Genomic DNA, 6,955 nt, shown 5'->3' with positions numbered 1-6,955 from the left:
CGAATTTGTGGTTTTGGATACAAGATTGGATACAAGAGATGAACTAGGATTTGAGAGGAGATGGTGCTGGTGAAGATGTTGATGGAGATTGACACCCTCTCGATGAGAGGATCGTTGGTGATGACGATGATGATGATTTCCCCCTCCCGGAGGGAAGTTTCCCCGGCAGAACAGCTCAGCCAGAGCCCTAGATTGGTTCCGCCAACTAGCGTTGGAGTTTCGTCCCGTAAGCTTGCTTATGATTTTTTGCAGGGTAAAAGCCTTCATATAGCAGAAGATGGGCACGGAGGGTCACCATGGGGGCTAGGAGACAGGGGGCGCGCCCAGTGTGGGGGCCCACCCTCCTGGCCAGGGTGTGGGCCCCCTCTGGTATTTTCTTCACTCAATAATTCTTATTAATTCCAAAAATAACTTCCGTGGAGTTTCAGGATTTTTGGAGCCGTGCAGAATAGGTTTCCAATATTTGCTCCTTTTCCAGCCAGAATCCTAGCTGCCGGCATTCTCCCTCTTCATGGTAAACCTTGTAAAATAAGAGAGAATAGCCATAAGTATTTTGACATAACGTGTAATAACAGCCCATAATGCAATAAATATCGACATAAAAGCATGATGCAAAATGGACGTATCAACTCCCCCAAGCTTAGACCTCGCTTGTCCTCAAGCGGAAGCCGAAATCGAAAAATATGTCCACATGTTTAGAGATAGAGGTGTCGATAAAAATAAAATACGGACATGAGGGCATCATGATCATGCCTATAACAGCAACATATATAGATTTTGTCATATGATTTCTTATGCTCAAGTAACAATCTATTCACAATGTCAAGTATGGAACATAAACTTCATTGAGAACTAACAAACTATAATCTCAGTCATTGAAGCAATTGCAATTTATCATAACATCAGAAAGAGTCAAGAATAGAGCTTTTCAGCAAGTCCACATACTCAACTATCATATAGTCTTCTACAATTGCTAACACTCACGCAATACTTATGGTTATGAAGTTTTAATTGGACACTGAGAAAGATAGGGGCTTATTGTGTTGCCTCCCAATGTATTCACCTTTGGGTGATGTCAACAATAATAGTTCATGCTAACTTACATCCAATTGGATATATGTATCAGGATCGTTCCAACACGAGGTGCTTGCCAAAGGATAAAATGAAAAAAGGGAAAGGTGAAGATCACTTTGACTCTTGCATAAAGTAAAGACATAAAGTAAAAGATAGGCCCTTCGCAGAGGGAAGCAGAGGTTGTCATGTGCTTTTAGGGTTGGATGCCCAAAATCTTAATGCAAAAGAACGTCACTTTATATTGCCACTTGTGATATGAACCTTTATTATGCAGTCTGTCGCTTTTATTACTTCCATATCACATGATCGTATAAAGCTTATTTTCTACGCACTAATAAGTCATACATATTTAGAGAGCAATTTTTATTGCTTGCAACATGACAACTTACTTGAAGGATCTTACTCAATCCATAGGTAGGTATGGTGGACTCTCATGGCAAAACTGGGTTTAAGGATGTTTGGAAGCACAAGTAGTATCTCTACTTGGTGCAAGGAATTTTTGGGCTAGCATGAGGGGGAAAGGCAAGCTCAACATGTTAGGAAGATCCATGACAATATACTTTAACTGAGATGTGAGAAAACATAAACCATTATGTTGTCTTCCTTGTCCAACATCAACTCTTTAGCATGTAATACTTAATGAGTGCTCACAATCATAAAAGATGTCCAAGATAGTATATTTATATGTGAAAACCTCTCTCTCCTTATTACTTCCTATTAATTGCAACGATGACCAAAACTATGTTTGTCAACTCTCAACAACTTTTATGCCTCATACTCTTTATATGTGAAGTCATTACTATCCATAAGATCAATATGAACTCTTTTATATATTTTTATTATTCTTTCTACTTTCTCAAGATCATAGAAAGATAGCAAAGCCCTTGACTCAACACTAATCTTTATTATAGATAGCTCACAGACTCGATTACATAGAAGGGATCACAAAGCAAAACTCAAAACTAATTCATACCAAAACTTCAATCTACTAGATCAAGATATTACTAAGAGGATCGAACTAAGAAAAACGGTAAAGATAGGAGTGTGATGGTGATACGATACCGGGGCACCTCCCCCAAGCTTGGCAGTTGCCAAGGGGAGTGCCCATACCCATGTAATTATGTCCTAGGAGGTGGTGAAGGAGTTGTTGATAATGTAGGCTTGTCGTCCATCTTCCAAGGCATAGGCTCACCATCATAGAAGGATGATCGAGTCTCCGGGATCCTCAAATCTACAGCCAAACTCATCCTCTTGAATATATATTCATACTCACAGTTTTGGTTTTGTAGGTCATAGATCTGGGCTTGGAGGTGCTCGATTTTCTCTTGAAGCTTGAAGATGGTCTCCCCAATGATCTTGGCATCCAACTTGTGGTTGTTGGTGAACTCCGCGATCATCATCTGGTTGGCGTTGAGTCCACGCTCCACCATCCCTTGGCACTTGAAAACTTGTTGCTCCATGGCTTCGAGCTTTGTCTACATGCTTCCGGTACGCCTTGGTCCCTCCACATCGCGGATGTGCAGCACCCCCTCACGCATCTCAATGGTTTGAGGGTGTTGCAGCACCTCCGCAAGATAGGGGTTGATAACCCTCTCGAAAAACTTGTCCTTGGGAGCGCTTGGAGACGTCAGGATGCTCTAGATCTGTCAGAAAAACAGCTCGAAATGAAAACAGAAGATTTTTGCGTAATACAGTGGTCAAAACCTTCGAGAGATTATATAATAAATTTTTACCGACCAAAAGAAGTAACGTGCAAGAAAACGGAGTCCGGGAGGCACACGAGGTGGCCACGAGACATGGGGGCGCGCCTAGTAGGGGTGGGCGCGCCCTCCACCCTCGTGGAGGCCTCGTGTCCTTCCCAAATTACTTCTTGCTTTCCAAAATTCTTAAGTATTCCAAAAACGGAGAAAAATTGCCATTAGAACTGTTTTGGAGTCGGTTTACTTACCGTACCACATACCTATTCCTTTTCGGAGTCTGAAACGTTCTGGAAAGTGTCCCTTATGTATTCCTCCGGGGTTACGGTCTCAATAATATTGGTTTCAACATTGATAGGATTACCTGAGATATAATGTTTGATTCTTTGACCGTTCACCACCCTCGGACTTGTGCCTTCGAAGTTGTTGATTTTTATGGCACTGGAACGATAGACCTCCTCAATAACGTAAGGACCTTCCCATTTAGAGAGAAGTTTTCCTGCAAAAAATCTTAAACGAGAGTTGAATAGCAACACATAATCACCTACATTAAATTCTCGCTTTTGTATTCTTTTGTCATGCCATCTTTTAACTTTTTCTTTGAACAACTTGGCATTCTCATAGGCTTGGGTTCTCCATTAATCAAGTGAGCTAATATCAAATAACCTCTTCTCACCGGCAAGTTTGAAGTCATAGTTGAGCTCTTTAATAGCCCAATATGCTTTATGTTCAAGTTCGAGAGGTAAGTGACATACTTTTCCATAAACCATCTTATACGGAGACATACCCATAGGATTTTTATATGCAGTTCTATAGGCCCATAATGCATCATAAAGTTTCTTGGACCAATTCTTTCTAGATCTATTAACAGTCTTTTGCAAAATTAATTTGAGCTATCTATTTCTCAACTCTACTTGACCACTAGACTATGGGTGATAAGGAGATGCAATTCTATGATTAACATCATACTTAGCAAGCATCTTACGGAAAGCACCATGAATAAAATGTGAACCACCATCAGTCATAAGATATCTAGGGACTCCAAACCTCGGAAAAATAACTTCTTTAAGCATCTTAATAGAGGTGTTATGATCAGCACTACTAGTTGGAATAGCTTCTACCCACTTAGTAACGTAATCAACATCAACTAAAATATGTGTGTAACCATTAGAGGCAGGAAAAGGTCCCATATAATCAAAGCCCCAAACATTAAATGGTTCTATAACAAGAAAATAATTCATGGGCAGTTCTTGACGTCTACTAATATTACCAATTCTTTGACATTCATCAAAGACAAGACAACCTTACGAGCATCTTTGAAGAGAGTAGGCCAATAAAAACTGGATTGCAATACCTCATGTGCAGTTCTATCTCCAGCGTGGTGTCCTCCATATGGTTCGGAGTGACACTTGTGTAGGGTCTGTTTCCGTTCATGCTCAGGTACACAACGTCTAATAACACCATCTACTCCTTCTTTGTAAAGGTGTGGGTCATCCCATAAGTAATGTCTTAAATCATAAAAGAACTTTTTCTTTTGCTGGTATGTGAAACTAGGTGGTATAAATTTATCAAGAATGTAATTAGCATAATCAACATACCATGGAGCAGTACGAGAGTATTAACGACCGCTAATTGTTCATCAGGAAAGCTATCATCAACAGGTAGTGGCTCATCAAGAACATTCTCTAACCTAGACAAGTTGTCTGCAACGAGGTTCTCAGCTCCCTTTCTATCAATAATATGCAAATAAAATTCTTGGAGCAAGAGAACCCATCTAATAAGTCTAGGCTTAGCATCTTTCTTTTCCATAAGATATTTAATAGCAGCATGATCAGTGTGAATAGTAACTTTAGAATCAACAGTATAAGGTCTGAACTTATCACAAGCAAACACAAATTCTAAGAATTCTTTTTCAGTAGTAGCATAATTTCTCTGGGCAGTATCAAGAGTTTTACTAGCATACTGGATAACATTCAATTTCTTATCAACTCTTTGCCCTAGAACAACACCTACATCATAATCACTAGCATCACACATAATTTCAAAGGGTAAATTCCAATCAGGTGGCTAAACAATAGGTGCAGTGATCAAAGTTTTCTTAAGTATTTCAAATGCTTCTACACAATCATCATCAAAGACAAAAGGGATATCTTTTTGCAATAAATTAGTCAGAGGCCTAGAGATTTTTGAAAAGTCCTTAATGAACCTCCTATCAAAACCGGCATGACCAAGGAAACTTCTTATACCTTTAATGTCCTTGGGACATGGCATCTTTTCAATAGCATCAACTTTAGCTTTATCAACTTCAATACCTCTCTCAGAAATCTTATGCCCCAAGACATTGCCTTCATTAACCATAAAGTGGCACTTTTCCCAATTCAAGACGAGACTAGTGTCTTCACATCTCTGCAAAACCCGATCAAGGTTGCTCAAGCAATCATCAAAAGAGGATCCATAAACGGAGAAATCATCCATGAATACCTCACAAATCTTTTCACAAAAGTCAAAGAATATAGCCATCATGCATCTTTGAAAGGTAACAGGTGCATTACATAAACCAAAAGGCATACGTCTATAAGCAAAAGTACCGAAAGGGTAAGTAAAAGTAGTTTTTGATTGATCCTCCGCTGACACAGGTATCTGAGAGAACCCCGAATAACCATCTAGAAAGCAGAAATGTGTATGTTTGGATAGTCTTTCTAGCATTTGATCAATAAAAGTTAAATGATAATGATCTTTCTTAGTAGCCTTATTTAATTTACGGAAATCAATTACCATCCTATAACCTGTAATAATTCTTTGCGGGATAAAATCATCTTTATCATTAGGAACGACAGTAATACCTCCCTTTTTAGGAACGCAATGGACAGGGCTTACCCAATCACTATCAGCAACGGGATAAATTATACCTGCCTCAAGGAGCTTTAGTATCTCCTTTCTTACCACTTCTTTCATCTTAGGATTTAACTGTCGTTGAGGATCTCTAACTGGTTTGGCATCTTTCTCCAATTTAATTTTGTGTTGGCATAGAGTGGGACTAATGCCCTTAAGATCATCCAGAGTATATCCAATAGCAGCACGGTGCTTCTTCAGAGTTTTCAATAATCTTTCCTCTTCTTGCTCTGAAAGGTTAGCACTAATAATAACATGATATATTTTCTTTTCATCAAGATAAGCATATTTAAGATTATCAGCTAATGGTTTGAGCTCAAACACGGGATCACCCTTGGGTGGAGGAGGATCCCGTAGGATTTCAACAGGTAAGTTGTGTTTCATAATAGGACCCTATTGAAGGAATACTTCATCTATTTCCCTTCTTTCATTCATAAACATATAATTTTCATGGTCTAGTAAATATTGTTCTAGCGGATCAGTAGGAGGCACGACAATAGAAGCAAGGCCAATAATTTCATCCTTACTAGGTGATTTTTTTATCACGGGGTTGTCTACGAAACTTAGCAAAATTAAACTCATGAGACATATCCCCTAAGCCAATTGTAACAATATCCTTTTTGCAATCAATCCTAGCATTAACAGTATTCAAGAAGGGTCTACCAAATATAATGGGACAAAAGTCATCTTATGGAGAACCAAGAACAAGAAAATCAGTAGGATATTTAACTTTTCCACACAAGACTTCAACATCTCTAACAATCCCAACGGGTGAAATAGTATCTCTATTGGCAAGATTAATAGTAACTTCAATACCTTCCAACTCAGCGGGTGCGATATCATGCATAATTTCTTTATATAAGGAAATAGGTATTGCACTAGCACTAGCACCCATATCACATAAGTCATGATAACAATGATCTTCTATTTTAACAGAAATAACAGGCATGCCTACAACAGGTCTATGTATCTTAGCATCTTGTCTAGCAATATTAGCAGTTTCACCACAGAGGTAAATAACATGCCCATATAAATTATCATCCAAGAGATCTTTAATCATAGCAATACTAGGTTCAACTTTGATTTGCTCAGGAGGTGTATATGTTCTAGTATTACTCTTACAAACAACAGTTGAAGCTTTAGCATGATCCTTTATCCTAACAGGGAAAGGTGGTTTCTCAACATAAGTAGTAGGAACAATAGGATCATTATAACTGATAGTCTTTTCTTCAACTGTAATAGGTGCAACTACCTCTACTTTAGTGGGAGGATTATATTTAAACCACTTTTCC

This window comes from Triticum aestivum, chromosome 1B (assembly GCF_018294505.1).
Source record: "Triticum aestivum cultivar Chinese Spring chromosome 1B, IWGSC CS RefSeq v2.1, whole genome shotgun sequence".
Lineage (NCBI taxonomy): Eukaryota > Viridiplantae > Streptophyta > Magnoliopsida > Poales > Poaceae > Triticum > Triticum aestivum.
This window is presented reverse-complemented; position numbering follows the sequence as displayed.